The 17,268-nt window shown below is 41.1% G+C and overlaps 1 protein-coding gene across 2 annotated transcripts in view; it reads left to right on the forward strand.

Annotated features, from left to right (window-relative positions):
• Positions 1 to 17,268, forward strand: part of LOC102085612 (chloride channel protein C) — an 89,298-nt gene that overhangs the window by 52,946 nt on the left and 19,084 nt on the right. The gene's annotated exons all lie outside the window — the stretch shown is intronic.

Raw genomic sequence — 17,268 nt, forward strand, 5'->3', positions numbered from 1 at the left:
TATCCCTGGAGGGGTTTAAAAGGTGTTTAGACGAGGTTTTTAGGGACATGGCTTAGTGCTGGAGTTAGGTTAGGCTGTGGTTGGACTCGATGATCCTGAGAGTCTCTTCCAACTGAAATGATTATATAATTATGATATGATTATATATTCCAAACTGTCCTGTGTGTCTTCCAGTGTGTGAGCCAGTGTCAAAAACTTCAGTCTCCCTGTGGGCATTTATAATCAGCAATAAGAACCATTTTATGTCTGGATCTACATTTATCTAGAGGTAGTGAAAACTCTATACTATTATCTTCTATGAAATAATTTGCACAGATGGTGATTCTTTAAGATATTATTTTGGAATTAATTATACAATGTGGTGAAGAAATAGAAGGAAAATTGAATTTATTTATTTACCATAGAAAGACTTTTGTTTTCCTTAAGGCATGTTTGGGTAGTATATATTCATGACCAAAGCTATTTGCAGGACACATTAGCTGTCGTTTCTCCCAGTATTGAGGTTTACTAGACAATCTCTTAGTTTCAAATAACCCTTCAGAAGAATAAAATGGAGGTTACTCATTCTGTCCACACTTTATAACTTTCTTCCAAATGTAGCCATATCTGAAAGTTTTTAGCAGGCACATTTAATGCTGGGTATAATCTAACTGTACTTGAAATGGGAGCTAAAAAAAAAGCCAACAATGTGGTAGGAGGAAATAAAAACAATCTGTGACATTATGGATGAGTTCTATATGTACCATGGCAGATAAAACAGAGGGGAAGAAGTCATAAAGTTTCCTGTGGTATTCCAGTTAGATGACAAGTCCATGAAAAGAATTATAGCTGCTTTCCTGGTTCAGAGTGAGGTCCTATTCACTTGAAGGACAAATATATTTAAAATTTCATTTCCCTCCCACTCCTTTCCCTTTCTCTAAAGGAACATTAAAGAAAGTTTCTCATCACAGAATATACTGATACTCTAAAGCAAAACATGTAGTATCACAACTTGGTAAAGATTTTATAGCTAGACTCTTCACAGTCTGCCAAGTTTTAGTTTAAATCCTCTTAGACATCATCTGAATAGGCTGATAGGCATCTGAACTGACAGATGTAGTGGCCAAGCTGCTCTCCATCATATTTGAAAAAGTCTTGGCAGTCAGGTGAGGTTCTCAATGACTGGAAAAAGAGAAACATCACACCCATTTTTAAAAAGGCTAAAAAGAAGGATCCTGGGAACTCCCAGCCAGTGAGTATTGCCTTTGTGCCCAGGAAGATCATGGAACAGATCCTGCTGGAAGCTACATTGAGGCATTTGGAAGACAGGGAGGTGACTCGAGACAGCTGATATGGCTTCACAAATGGCAAATCATGCCTGACTAATCTAGTGACCTTCTATGATAGAGTGACTGCATCAGTAGACAAGGGAAGAGTTATGAATGACATCACTCGGCTGTCTGTAAGGCCTCTGATACAGTTCCATACAACATCCTTGTTGCTAAGTTGAAGAGGTGTGGGTTTCATGGATGGGCTATTCAATGGATATGGAGTTAGCTGGGTTGTCACATCCAAAGAGTTGCAGTCAACAGCTCGATGTCCAAATGGAGATCCAAGGGGTGTCTCTCAGTGGTCCATACCAGTGGCCCACTGGTATTGTTAAGTATCTTTATTAATGACATAGACAGTGGGATTGAGTGCACCCTCAGCAAGTTTGCAGATTACACCAAGCTAAGTGGTGCAGTTGATACACTTGAGGGAAAGGATGCCATCCAGAAGGACCTGGACAGGCTTGGGTAGTGGGCCAGTCTGAGCCTTATGAAATTCAGCAAGGTCCTGCACCTAGGTCAGGGCATCGGTACAGACAGGGCAATTAGTGTGTTGAGAGCAGCCTTGTTGAGAAGGACTCGGGAATATTGGTAGATAAAAATCAGATATAAGCTGGCAACGTGTGACTGCAGCCCAGAAAGCCAATCATATTCTGGGCTGCAAAAAAAGAAGTGTGGCTAGCAGGTTGAGGGTGATGATTTTCCCTCTCTGCTCTGCTCTGGTGAGACCCCTCCTGGATTACTGTGTTCAGCTCTGGGGTTCCCAGTACAAGAAAGACATGGACCTGTTAGAGTGAATCCAAAGGAGGGCAACAAAAATTGTCAGAGGGTTGGAACACCTTTCCTGTGAAGAAAGGCTGAGAGAGTTGAGTTTGTTCAGCCTGCAAAAGAGAAGGCTCTGGGTAGACCTTATTGTGGCCTTTCAGTACTTAAAGGGGGCTTATAGTAAAGATGGGGAGAGGCTTTTCACCACAGCCTGTGGAGACAGGGCAAGGGGCAACAGGTTTAAACTAAAAGAGGGTAGATTTAGATTAGATATTAGATATAAGTAAGAGGTTCATTATGATGACACTGGTGAGGTACTGGAACAGGCTGTGTTCAAGGCTAGGCTGGATGAGGCTTTGAGCAACCTGGTCTTCTGGAAGGTGTCCCTGCCCATGGCAGGGGGGTTGGAACTAGATGATCTTCAAATGTCCCTTCCAACCCAAACCATTCTGTGATTCTATGGCACTGGCCCATTTCTTGGTCTCTCCAGCACACTTCTTGGATGCTCTGTCAGCCTTGTTATCCTCTCAAAGAAATGAAGCTTCACCATTCAGCCACCTTAGGCCTCAAGGATTTGGAGTGAAGTCTAGATATGTCTTATAGCTCAAGTATCCCAAATTCTGAATATAGACTCAAGGGAACTCTGGATTTATATTTTGTCTCTTAAAGTCATGTCATCATTGAAACAAATTGAAGCCTAACATAGAATGTTTGTAAAAGAAAAAATAGTCTCTGTACCTGTTTCCTTATCTCTGTTTCCTCATCACTTCTGAACATCCTTGAAACCTGAGTCAAAATTCTACAGAAAGGTGCCTGGCCATGACTTTTCTTTCCATGTGTTTTCCCTGAGTATCAAGATTTCTCATTTGTGTTGTCTCTGACTGGTCCCGCAGCTAACAAGATGCTGTGGGAGCCTGAATATCTGCTTCTCTAGTCTTTCTTTTATCTCAGAGTGACCATCCGGAGTAAGTGAGGCTCTGCTGTTTTCAAGTTCCACTTATTTGCAGAACTTTGGGAGTAGTTTTACTCTTTAAATGCCTATACCTAGATGTGATTTTCACAGGTTATCTCCTTTCTCTGGTTGTGGTTGGTCAAAATCTTGCAAACATGTTATTGTTTGGGATAGTGTTGGTGACACAGTTATGGGTGTGGCAGATCCTACATCCTCTTTGTTCAGTATCATTCTGCAAGATTACAAAATGTATAAACTGTGCATTGCTGGATTTCCCAAATCATAACAGGGACAGAGGTCGGCTGTGTAGGAACTGGTAGCTGCATATGTTTATAAGCAGGTGATAGATGTATTCACTGTATGCAGAGTGAAAGACTTGGATAACTAACAGCTTGTCTAAAAGTTGTGGAAATGTCATATAAGTTGTGATCCTTCTTCAAATGAAACTGAAAAACCTTCAGAAAGCAATGCCTAGTTGGTAGTGGGAAGGAAAAATGAGAAACTCAAGAGAACACATGATTTTAGGTCATCAGCACTCAGGCTTTTAGGGAGAAAGCACAGATCTTCTGTTTCCCAGTTCTTCATTGGTGCTAAGGGTGAAAAGATCTTCTGTATTTGATCATTTGTTGATTCCATTTCCAGAGCCATGTAACACCCCCAGGTAGAAGATATGTTAGACACTGAACTGCGAAAAGAAAATAGTCTTTACATAAACAAGGTGGGGGGTGGTGTTAACACCCAGATCCACAAAAGAATTGAACTCCTAACTGCTGTGGAAACCAGGGGGTGCATTAAGAAGCTGAACTATGTATGTGCCCGCTATGAAGACATCTCTGTAAATACTGTTACATGTGAAACTGGTGGAAGGGAGACCTAGATCTTCAGTGGTATTTGACTACCTATTATAATTCACATTTAGATACTGACATCTCTGGATGCTTTTCTTCCTATGAAGCAGAGAGGCTTGAGATTTGTTTTCTTAATCATTATTTTTTGGGGATGCCATTGAACACTCAGCCAGTTGCACTCCACGCCCTGAGCGATGAGGCTCCAGGCACAGGTGTATCCAGTACTGAGCTGCTATGGTGCACTGTTATTTCCAGCTATGTCAAGCAACACTGTAAACACCCCCCTTATAAAAATCTGGTTCACTGGAACACTCAAAGCTGCTGGCTTCCAGGGAATGTTCTTTAATGAGGGTAAGGAGTACTTGAACACATCTACGACTTGGCAACCCTTCCTGCTTTTTATAAACTACTATACACTTCAGAGAGAAAATATCTTAGAGGCTACTTTTTAATGGGACAAGTTTACTTAAGAACTGAGTGGAGCTGGTGCCAGTAGTTCTGTTTTGTTCTAGCTTAATATTAGCCTTGTCAAAGTTCTTATAGTGTCTCCTGGGTGTTTCTGTATTGCATACCATATAAAGCTGGTTAGGGGAGCCAAGAATTTTGGCTGGAATATATATTATAATGGTCTCATTATATTTTTTTCAAGTGTATCAGAGGTGGCCCTGTATTAAAGATCCATGGAGCAAAGCTGATTTTTTTTCTTCCTCTCTCCTAGTGTTGCCTTAGCCCACACCACAGACATTGGATCTAGAATTTGCGCCAACCCGAGTTTGAGGGTATTTGGGATCCAAGGTCCTGGTTTGGCCTGTTATAAAATTTGGGGTCATTAGCAAACTTTTAGATGAGGCTTTGGATTTTAAAACTCACCAGACTTTGAGGGGGGAGGGAGGTGTTTTTGGTTTGGGTCTAGGATAGAAACTACCTTAGGATTCCTTACCCCTCTTGCTGACGCAAGTGTTCATTCACAGACCACTTACTAAGATGCATGTTGTGCATCCCATCTTGCCTCTTTGAGAAGCTGTTGTGTTTTATGGCTGCTTGGTGCTTTCATCCTGAGAGGCATCATTAGGGGGTGGACTTGGCATCGTTTTAACATCAGAGGGCATCCAGCCCATCTTTTGTAGAGTGTTTGCGGTGGAAGCTGGATCCTGTTCTGGCTGAACAAAGGGAAAAGGCAGCTGCTGTAACAAAGCCACATTTTGTCTGGGGAGAACCCTGGCTGCTACAGAAAAGATGGAGAGAAGGTGTTGGGATATGGGTGAGATTTATTAAAATTACATTTGGGCTTTAAGTTGCCTCTATGTCAGGCTCAAGCAAACATGGCAAAGATCCATCTTTAGTGCCTTTTTTTGTCTCATCTCCTGTGCTGGGTTTTGAATTTAGTGTGATCCCATTACCTGAGAAGCAACTGTGCAAAGCCAGGAACATCAGTGTTGGTCCCCTGACAAAAATACTATGGCAGAGATGGTTGTTGCTTTATGTGCATGGAAGAACAGCAGCATGGCCTTGCCTTGTTTTTAATGTGGGGTTGATGGCACCCAAACAGGGTGGGGGATAGGACTTAGAGCTTCCTCCTGCCCCTGTGTCAGCTCCCACAGACCTCTGTGGGAAAGTCCAGCCTGTCTTCCTGCACTATCCTTTTAACCTGGGAACAGGCTTCATCATTCTCAGGCCTTCAGCCTGTGCTTGACTCCAGATTATCCAGAGCTGCTCCTGAAAAAAACAAAAAGGTGAAGACCTGGTGCACATGAATCTGTGTAACTAAGGTTGTTTCAATCTGAACATGAATGGAAGATGAACTTCCAGCTGGGCAGAGTTACTGCTGTATATTAACCCCAATACTTGTGTTATTGATGCACTTTTTGCATGACAGGTGGTGACGAACAAGGCGAATTAGATTTGTAGTTTTCAGGAGATTGAATTATGTCCCTTTATAGGATCTTGGGAAACAACAAGACTCAATGACACTGAGCCGTCTACAGAAATGACCTAATGGGCCTTTTCAGCCTTAACCTTCGGAGACCAGACAGTGTTTTCTTAGAATTTTTTACTATTAAATTTCATCCAAAATTTCAAATTTAGCATGAAATTATTTCTGTGTCCAAATTTGAATAATACCTCTTAGGAAAAAAAGAAGCAAAATGCAACCAGTATAATAATATTAACATGATTATTCAGATGAAACAAGAAGAGGATGGCTATATGCAGGGACACAGGAGACTAAGGGGGAATGACTGTTCTGTTTTCAGGTCTGGCCCACTTCCTTATGCTGCTGTGACCAAATTAATTTATTTTTCAGTCTTCTCAGTTACAGAAGGGAAATTAGTGCCTATGTATCTTGTGAGGATTTCAGTGTCTCTTGTCTTTTCAAGTATTGCCAGGTTCAAAAGTGGAAGGCCTTACAAAAAGGCAAAATTGCTTGTGAACTCTAGAAGAAGATTTTCAACCTGCTCTAATTTTGACTATTTAATGAAGTAACTACCTAAAGGTATTGCATGAATTAAAATTACTTTATGTATTTAGATTAGTGAAAACATACAGAGATGCCCAAGATTCTGGTTGTATTACTGTTTATTTTTAGAGCAGAATATGAGTCAATAAAATAAATTACTCTTCACGTGCTACAATAAATACCAGCAGATATAACCCTTCTTACAACCTAGAAGAAACCTTTCCTACCCTTAGCTGTTCCCTTTCCTAAAACATCCAGGATGAGAGCTGTCGCTGGTGCTGTGCCCTCAAGGTTAGGAGCTGCAGGCTTGTGTAGAGTAGTAGACAAGGAGCAAGTATGGGGCTGGCTGAGAGGAAAGTTTGTGGAGACCCAGCCAGCATCACTGACCTTTGACAGAAAGGGCTGGAGGTTGAGTAACAGCTCACTGCTGACCTACTGCACTTGGAAGTGTATTGGTAGTTACTGCAGTCCTCAGAACTAAATGTATACAATAGAAGCATGAATAAAAAAAACCAAAACACAATGACAAGGGTTGTGAAGATGAGCCAACAAGCTATCTGATTTAAGCCTTGGAGGAGCCTGTAAATAATGTTTACACAGGGCCTGTGTACTTGCACAATTACCTTCCCATGAGCCCAAAATGTTTTACACTGGAATGTTTTCAGGCTCTAAGAAATTACCGTTTCTGATACGCCTGAAAGCTGCAGGCTCAGCTTCTCTGTCACCCCATTTTCTTCATGAACAGTTAAAGCTGGATTCCTCCATCCCTGAATATGCAAAATGTAAACGGCAAGTTCTACCCAGGTTATATACTGATTGTGATCACAGTGTGCTAAGAAGAAAATGTTTTGAATTTACAAGTGAATGTTGTACTGTAAATTAAAAGCTAGATGCAGCTACGTGATCTGCTTTTACTATAGTTCATTAGAGGTGAGAGAAATTGATTTCCTGTAGCAGGATTTTAAGAGAAACAAACTTATAAGAAATTAGAAAGACTGGTTTGGTGCAGTTTGTCAAAACTTCAGGGAGAAAGTTTGGAGGCACAAACAGGTGGATCAAATATAGCGAGTTTTGAAGTAGCTATTATGTTCCTCTGGTTTCTGTCACAAGGCAATTCCCTTACCTGTCCAAAGGAAGGTCCCTGTTAGAGTGTGAATGGGACTGTCATGAGGTTGGCAAACCTGCTGTTCATGCTGTGATAGTAGATGGGAACTTAACACGAGTTTCTGCTTCTTGCTGTAAGGTCCATAATGAGTGCAACACAGTTCCCTTTGACTCATGGAGAAATCTTTGCACAGATGTCTTAGCTGCTGCTGCAGCCTGCCTGATGTTGAGGAAGGGATAACAAATCCACCCTGACTTTTGGTATGTTTTCCATTTCTGGGGAGTCCTGTGAAGCTGAAAGAAGTGACTTCTGCACACTTTCCGCAGAAGGAAAGGCACTGAAATGGCATCTGGAACTAATCACCTGTCTTTCACAGCTCGCTGGTGGGCAACGAGTGAGCTGCTCCAGCTCCTACATGCCCTTACGTAAAACATGCACACAGCGACTTTCCGCTGTGGGAAACTTGAGACAGCTTCTTCTGGCCCAGTGAAGAGGTGACTGTCTCCCTTTTGGCTCACCTGGCAGGACAGGCTGCTTGTACAAGCACCACCACAACCTTCAGATGTGGTAGGATGCAGGTGGAGGGTGAGCGGACACACACAGAGAAATCGCATCCAGCCATCAGATGGGGTATTCCACTAATTGGTTAAGTCTGGTCTGGTGTCTGGCCACCATTTGGCAGATACTGCCAGTTTCCACTTAAAGCCAGCCAGCCACACCAGAAATCCAGCTGTGATGGCAGAGTGGCCGATCTCATGAAGATGTCATGGAACAACAGTTTGAACTCATTCAAGAAATGGTGGGTCTGACTAGAAGAGGGCTTATGTCCCCCAGGAGTGTTTGCTGGACATCCATTTATGTGAGAGTTATACCTTGGGGTTCCCGATTACACATAAGGATATAATTTTTGTTCTGGCAGTGGGAACCTAAAGCTGAAAGGGATTCTCTTTGCTCTTCACAGATATCTCACTTTTTCTGTTCCTGTGAGTGTTGCTATGTGTTCTCATAAACATTAGTAGCTTGTCAAAGTGATTGTCATGATGGAAAGAGTTATTTATTTACAAAGAGGAAACAGATGGCACAAAATACTTCAATGAATTTCAGCATATTTGAAAAATGAAATTTTAAATATAGTATCAGTTTTGCAAAGCAGTTAAATGCTATTTCACACAGTCACAGGGGAGGATTTCTTCAGTACAAAGGGTGTACATAGAAGCCACAGCAGAAATTAGGGGAAAAAAAGGCACAGAATGGGGTAATTTTATGAAAGACTATAAAGCTATGAGCATAGTAACTGCTGCCATTCAATACATGGAGTTGTGGCAGTAGGTGAATGGGAGATGAAAGTGACCGCAGACTGAAGGAGTCTGAGGAGGCTGAATATTGGTGTTGGGGATAAGGAAGCAGAGAAAGAAAGCAAATCAGACACACAAAATCTCTTCCCAGAATTTGAGGACCTGTTTCACTATAAATACATTGTTAGGTACAGAGAGGTCATCACTCATTTTTTTGGAACAGCAGATAAGTAACGCCATAATTCATTATCTTATTTTTAACTGGAATATAAGTATGAGCATATTCTCCACTTGTAGTGATGAGCCCTTGCCATAAGTCATAACCTAGGAAAAAACATGTGCTTCACATGAATGATACTTAGAGAGCCAGGGGCATTAGAAAAAAAAAAATATATATACATATATATGTTTTTTTTTTTTTAATGATGAATATTATGTAGAAAGTTGCAGCTTACAGTATTTTTATGAAAAATTAGTTACGGTTCCCAATGTTCTTGTGGTGCAAGAAGTGGTCTAGCTTTGTTTTACATGTGGGAATGCTGAAGTTGGAGGGGTTAAATGCATTTCCCAAGGAAGTTGTTTGTAGAGCGGGAAGGAGAAGAGCATTTGCTTGAAATCCTGGTTATAAGGGTCAAAACTTTCTGTTTTCTGGACTGGGAACAGGGTATAATCTGTATCTCTAGATACCCAACGTTATATTTTAATAACCTGATTACACTTTTCCACTAGAAAGTGTCTGATTCTTGGAGGCACTGAGCAATTTGAACTCTTTTTCATAGTTTTTTTCCAACCGTATTACTTTGGTTTACTCATTTTGTAGTGTGTTAGACCTAAATCTCTGTACCTCATTTTGACTAAAAGGTCATCTGATAATCCATGTCTGATTATTAAATCATATATTGCTGTCACTGTCTATTCCCAACCTTTTTAAAGCCAACATTTTTAACATCCTAGTCAGTGCTTTCTTGGACCAGGCAGAGTGGAAAAGCTAAGGTGGCTGGTACAGTACATGAGGGTGGAGGCCCTGAATGAAGCTTTTATAAAAACTGTCTCACAGGAGCTTTCCTCCCTGCTTTCCAGTTTGGATTAGGCTTTTTGGCATATGTTTGCAAGAAACACATCATGTCATTGCATTTGAACTGCAAGAGCCAGCTTAGTATTTTGTGCATTTCCCTTGGAAATTGCTCTGCAATGATCTGTCCGGAGAACATGCGTTTCCCTGTTTGTTTAGTTATAAGCAACATCACGGGGTATTTATTTTAGTGCTCAATTTACTTGATTTTTTTCTTTCCTATGGAAGTTTGTTTGAAACATTTCTTTGAATTTAAATGGCTTATACTGGTGTTATTTTGAGAAGTTATTTTCTTTGTCTCTGGTTAGTTACAATGCCGGGGCAGACAGATTTGACACAAGCTTAGCTTTTTTTTTTTTTTTAAAGATTCCTACAGGCTCAGATAATTCTTTGGAAAATACAAGGATAGCTGAATCATTCCCACTCTGAATACAGTAATAATAAGTAGTATGTCCACCAGGGTTAACCCATTAGATATCAAGATAGCTAATCCATCCGTGGATCTTTCTTAATATGTATGTTTATGCACATTCATATATGTTCTCTCTAGAGCTGGGTAGGCGTTGCTTGCAGGGGTCCTTTCTTGACCATTCAGCCTTGGCAACCTCAGTGGGAGGGTGTTTGCTCCTGGGCCCCTGAGAGCTTGGGTTCTGCAGCATCCCCCATGTCTTGGAAATCCCAGGTGAGGGTTTGGATCTCCCATGGCTGAGGTGGTAACCCATTTTTGATCTCCCACATTTCCACCAAGTGTAGTCTTCTACAGGTCATGTCTATTAGATCACAGAATCACAGAATGTTAGGGATTGGAAGGGACCTCAAAAGATCATCTAGTCCAATCCCCCTGCTGGAGCAGGAACACCTAGATGGGGTTACATAGGAAGGTGTCCAGGCCGGTTTTGAATGTCTCCAGAGAAGGAGACTCCACAACCCCTCTGGGCAGCCTGTTCCAGTGTTCCATTATCCTCACTGAGAAGAAGCTGCTTCTCAAATTTAAGTGGAAGCTCTTGTGTTCCAGTTTGAACCCATTACCCCTGCTGGTCTTCAGTGGCCATGTTGTAGTGCCTTGTCTTGGATGCACAGTGCTGTTGATATATGCATGGTTGGGAGCAGGTGTGTGCCAAACAGCTGGTTGTTTGGACTGGGACATTTCCACACATGCTACTACTAATCAGGTGGGGAAATGCACAGTTCTGAATAGAAACACCAAATTGAGATACCTTCAGGCTTGAGTGGAAGTAATGAGCAGGCACTGTCAGTAGCTCTGAGTATTTAGATACCTATACTCCCCTTAATACTGACATGGCTAAAGTAGGCTGCTAGTTACAATTTGTAAATTGTTTTTTGGACTTGCACTGTGAAAACTAAGTCAAGAACTATGACCTTATGTTTTAACCTGTGGTTCTGCATGTGGTCTGCTGAGCCCGCAGTTTTTAAGCTGCTGTTTGAGTAATTCCAGCATGTGGATCCACTCACATGATCCTTTACCCATTTATCCCAAGGTCGCATGCACAACCTAATTCATTTTTTTTTAAAGCTACATCTATGCAAAGTAGGTGGGAGCTGCCATTATTCTAACTTAGTAGTATTTTATACTGACAGTGTTGGTGGGAAAAACTTCATAAGGGATAAAGGAACAGAGAAGCAAGCTCTTGGCAGAAACCCCTCAACATTCAACATACCTCCCCCATCAATCCATCTCTTTTCCAATACACAAAGGCTTTCTTATCTGTTTTCTTTGTTTCTTTTTTGTCCTGCAATTTTTCAAGCATTAGAGAGAGACAGTTTCCCAGCAGATTATGAGACCATGTGGAAATCCAGTTGTCTTTAGCGTACAGTAGTTGCTAAACATATATAACTTTCAAATCCTTGCAGGGAAATAAGTGACAGAGACATTCAGCTGATGCAAACAACACATTTCACAGTAAGTGCTGTGCTATCAAAAGGCCTTTAGACTGAATAGCCAAATGTCCCTCATTTAAGGATGTTGAGGAAGCCAGGACCTGGGGATGCTGGGAAGCTCGTTGTCTTACAGTCAATATAAATATTTGTAGATATACTGAACGGAGAGTGAACTCTGCCAAAATGTTGGCTCCTGATTTAACTACAAGAATCTCTCACTCAGTTTAGTGTTCAGCTAAAATAGAGACAGCAAGGAGTCATAGGCCTTATCTGCTGTGCCAAGTTCCACTGAAAACTGATTTTAAATAGATCTAATTAAATGAAAACATATCACTAGCAGGCATGTGCTTACATCAACACAGAAGGTGATTTTATTGGTCTAATTTAACTGTGTTTAAATGTGTCTATTTCAGGGGTTAGCACTGAGTGGAGCAAATCAATTTTGAAATTAATTTAATTTAAGTGGTGTCCTTTTCCAGTGTAACGAGGTTTTATAGAGCTTTTTGTTTCTGTTTATTGATCTCTGTGGTGTTCTACAAGCCTACTTAAAGAACCATTTTTCCACAGAATTCACTTGCAAAATGACTGAATTCAATCATCTGTACAAGATTAACGTTTCTGTAGTACATATATACTATTCTATTATATAGTGAGATCAATATTGGCATGTAACTTTTGGATAAGCTTTTTCACAGTTGGATTTTAGCAAATATCTTGTTGAAAAGAAAATTGGTGGGCCTCTGACAAGTATGTAGAAACATTTTTTATAACTTTTTAAGAAAAAAGGAAGAATGGATTTAAATGTAAGTGATTTCCCGCAATGTTGTGAGCTTATTTGCAATGAGGTTTCTTTAAAGATGATAGAGTGAAAGAAAGCTGATAGAAATAAACTGTATTTATAATGTAGTAGCAGCTACAAGGCTTCATAGCAGTGTGACTGGTTCTGTATTAGAATGAAAATTATGAAATAAATGTGTTTAGTTTTTCTGGCCAAATGAAGTGTACTTAAAAAAAAAAATGAATGCTCTCGTCTCAGAAAATGCATGAATAGCAGAAACTAGAACTGAATAGCCCTTATATTTAGGAATGTTCATAACACAGGTAAGTAAATTTAGTGACCTCCAAACTGATAATGCTCCCTTACGCTAACTGCTGTCTCAATTGTTCTGAGTCCTGACTGTGCTCAGACTAAAAATCACTATAAGCATTAAGCAAGACCAAGACTGATCTCCTGAGAACTATTTATACAAGATGTGGTGGCCAGTCAGGGCAATAAAACAATGGTTTACAAGAAGCCCAAATAAAACCTAGAGCTGTCCTGAGTAGGACGGCCTGTGGCGAGTCAAAGGGTAAACATTCTCAGTGCAGAAAGAGGAGGGTGGGAGCGACAGCTAAAACAGATGAGGGCAAGTCTGTAAATAAATCCAAGCAAGCAGCATTGCCTGTGTTTTCATGCACCTTGGTCCCTGGAGTGTGTTTGAGTTAGGATTATGCTTCTCTCCCACCCTCCTTGAAGTCCTTTTAATAATTTGAAACTTGCATAAAATATAGAGTAAACCCTATTCGAAAAAAGTTCTCTTGTACTGCATGTTGTCTAAGGAAGCCTTCATGTTATGATTAGATCTGTTATGGTTAGGTCCTTAACAATTTATTTCACTGGGAAAACTTCCACAGGATTTAACAGCATCAGGGTCCAAACTACATTTCCATGAATCATTTCAAGACAGTTTACCATTCAGGGATATTGGCTTATTACCAAATGACTGTCTTATTTATGTCATAAGGCAGATTATCTTCATTCCATGTCACATCCAGTCTCATGGATGTGCTCTTGAAAGGAACCTGAAAATTTGATATCATAACGTTGGTGAAATAGCCTTAATACTCTAACATATTACACTACTATAGTGAACTACGTTTTGGTAGAAAATGTTATCACGTGTCCTATAAAATAAAAAAATATGCTAGATCTATTTTCATAGAATCATCGAATGTTCTGAATTGAAAGGGATACACAAGGATCATATGCCAACTGCATATGACAACTCCACAGTTTATACCATATGTCTGAGGGCATTGTCTCATCTCTGTGGCTAGAGGTCTGTGTCTCTCCTTGAGATAAATCTAATAATGTAAGAAAGATCTACTTGATAAAATACAAATGCATGTACCTCTCTATTCCATATGAAAAGACATTTTCAAAATGGTAAATGGAATGTCCTTGCTTGAAAATGCATTGTGAAACCCAGGGCTTCTTTGCATAAACACAAGCATGTGGCAGCGGTGGCACTCACCAGCTAAGCAAAGTAGCATTGGGAGGCATTTGAGCAGTTTTGTAGTTGTGCAGGAGGAGGAACCCACCAGCGGTGGGGACCCTGTCTGCAGGGGCTGATGCCTGGGCATGACACACATTTGCTGTCTAACCAACTGGTGGGCAGCACGGCTACCTGGAGTGCCGTGGGCATGGCCTGGGCAGCTGGCATTGCTGTTAGTGGGCTAGTGCCCATAGAGGTGCCTGGGATGGGTTTTAGGCTCATGTTCACTGTACTCTCCTGGTGCTTCTGTGAGTTTCCTTTGCCATCTTTGGATATTGGCTGCTGCTGGGAAAGGTGATCCTGGTAAAGGTGTATTGAACACTCATCTAACAAGAGCCTGAACCCCCAGCTATGCAGAGGGGGCCCCAGGAAATCATGGTAGATGGTAGGTGGAAAATGGAGACTGCCAGGATGGGGAAGGCTGAAGACCTGTGACTCCTGGCAGTGTGAAAACAGCTCCTTCTTCACTTTCAGGTCTGCAACTGCGGAATAGGTTTAGTGCTCTGGTAGCAGATGGATGGGGACACATGATTTAGTGACATCAGCCATAAAGCAAGACATTCAACACATTGTTTACTTCACTGTCTACCAAAATGGACTCCCAGGTCTCTAAAATTAGTTTAAGAGTTCAAGGAGAAGTGCCAACAATAGCTAAGGACTGAGTGAAGGATTACTTGTGGGAACTTGAGCCATAGAAGCTCATGAGACCAGATAGGCTGAATCCAAGGGTGCTGAAAGAGCTGGCTGATGTCTTTGCAAGGCTGCTGTCTTTCATCTTCAAAAGGTTGTAGAGATCCTCAGTGATGATAGAATGACAAGTATTGCACCCATGTTCAAAAAAGACCAAAAGTTCAGCACAGGAAACCACAGGTCAGTCAGCTTCACTTTTGTCACTTGGAAAATCATGAAGTGAGCCCTCTTGGAACAGGCCTCATGACTCATGAAGGAGAAGGTGGTTATTTGAAACAGTCAGCATGGATTGACCAAAGATAAGCCATGCCTGACGGATATGATTGACTTTAATGCAGAAATGATTTGATTTGTGGATGGAGGGAGAGCAGTGGATGTAACTTACCTTGACTTCAGCAAGGCTTTTGACACTGTCTGGCATCATGTTCTTGTATCCAAGATATGATGTTACAGTTTAGAGGCTGAACAACTAGATGGTAAAATAACTGGTTGAGTGGTTGGCCTTAGAGGGTGGTGGCTAATGGATTATATAGTGCCTGGTGGCCTAACAAGTGGAGCACTGCAGAGTCTATCCCTGGCCTGTTTAACATTTTCATAAATGTAATGGGGGAGACAACAAAGTACACTTTCATCAGACTTGCAGATGTTGCCAAACTGGGGTGGCCAGGGCTGGACCACTTCCACTGTGAGGCTGCAGGACTGGGGCTTGTTTAACCTGGAGCTGAGGAGGCTTTGGAGACACCTGACAGTGTGCATTCCCTGGTTCTTCTGCACCAACTATTGGAGATCATTGAGAAGATGGAGCCATGGTCTTCACAGTGGTGCTTGGTAGGAGGACAAAAAACAACACGCATGAGTTGAAAGAAGAGATGTTCATACTGGATATGAGTAAATACTTTTTAAAAAGTGAGGATAGTGGGGTAGTGGCACAGGTTGCCCAGGGTTGTTATGCAGTGTCCATCCTTGGAAGTTTTTAGGACCTGGCTGGAGAAAGGCCCAAGCACATGGTTTGAGCTCATGGCTGAGTCTACTTTGAGCAGGAGGTTGGACTAGAGAACTGCTGAGGTCCGTTCTGACTTGAACGATCCTTGATTCTTATGATCCTATAGATACAACTCCGGTTTGGCTTGGTGTTTTTCTGAGAAGCAATATATTGGTAAAGGCTTTCTGTAGCCAATTCTATTTAAAGATGTCTTGGCCTTGTAACAGTCTTTCATAAAACAACTCTTTTGCCTGCTTGTCTCCTCCAGTCCCAAAACAAGGTTATTCTTTAGAGCAGCAGGCAGACTTCTCATTGAAAGAAATGTCACTGACAATGAGCAGTGAATCAGGGCCGGTCCTTAGTGTATTCTCACATCTGAAAAAGCTGACTGATGATAATGCAAGGTCTATAGTTGCTGTAGACAATACAGACACTTTATAATTCCAGACAAAGCCAAGATCACAGAACTGTATAAAGAGCTCTACCTCTGGTTTATACAAATGACTGATTTGGCAAAACCTAAGGATGTTTCATGGACTTCTGCAGTAATGTGGAACATTTGCTTTCCATGAAACAGAGCAAAACTGTAAGGCTGTGAAGATACAAAACCTATGTACTGCTAAGAAATATACTCTAGAAACTGCTGGAATGTAAGAGTATTCACATTGCTCTTATTTAAAAATCATTTGGGGATTGCACATGTTTAATGTAATTCAGGAAGCAGCTATTATCATTAATCATGTTTTCACATTGTGTCCACTGTACAGTACTTTTTATAGTAATACAGTGTATAGGATTTCTAGACAAAGCTTAAGGCAGGCAAATACAAATTTGTATCTAGTCTATGCAGATGGAAAAGATGCAGAGATTGAAGAGAAATCTACTCATTTAGGAAAAATAAAATTACTGTCATGGACTGTTACATGCAAGAAACAGCCACAGCAGCAGACTTCTGACAGCAACTCATCCTGAGCAGCAGCTGTGGTTCCCACTGGGTTCCAGCGCTTGTACTGCATCAACTGGTAGCACCCAGTGAGATTACGACTGAAAAAATCCATCTCTTAGGGATTTTTAGGTTTTGTTTTCACTAGTTGATACTAAATTCTGCACTCAGGCATTTTGATTTGCAAGGTAAACTACTGCTCATTTTAATTCAGAAGCAAAATGTGGTTCAGAGAGGTTCATTTTTCCATAAATTGGTGTTCTGGTGCCTTGAAACATGGATCTGTAACAAGAAGGTGTTCTGAATTGTCATTGCTTGCAGTCTGTTTCATACAACTTGGGATTGGTATGATGTGATTTGACATGTATAAGCCTGTTCTTTTCCAGGATTCCTTTAAATCCACCTCAGTACAGAAGAAGAAACTTGTTTCACAGCTATGTAGGCGCCATTTATGAAGTGCATTGTCTTCTCGGTTCGGTTACTCTCAGGCAGGTGGTCACATCACAAACCATGAGAGTAACTGGCCTGAAAAAATAACCTCATGTCTCTCAGAAGGGAGGACAATAATTAACAGCATATGGAAAGAGTTGCTTTACCACAGGGATGAAAGGTACATTGGTAAAACAGGATGCGGGCAAAT

Source organism: Columba livia, chromosome 2 (genome assembly GCF_036013475.1).
Source record: "Columba livia isolate bColLiv1 breed racing homer chromosome 2, bColLiv1.pat.W.v2, whole genome shotgun sequence".
Taxonomy (NCBI): Eukaryota; Metazoa; Chordata; class Aves; order Columbiformes; family Columbidae; genus Columba; species Columba livia.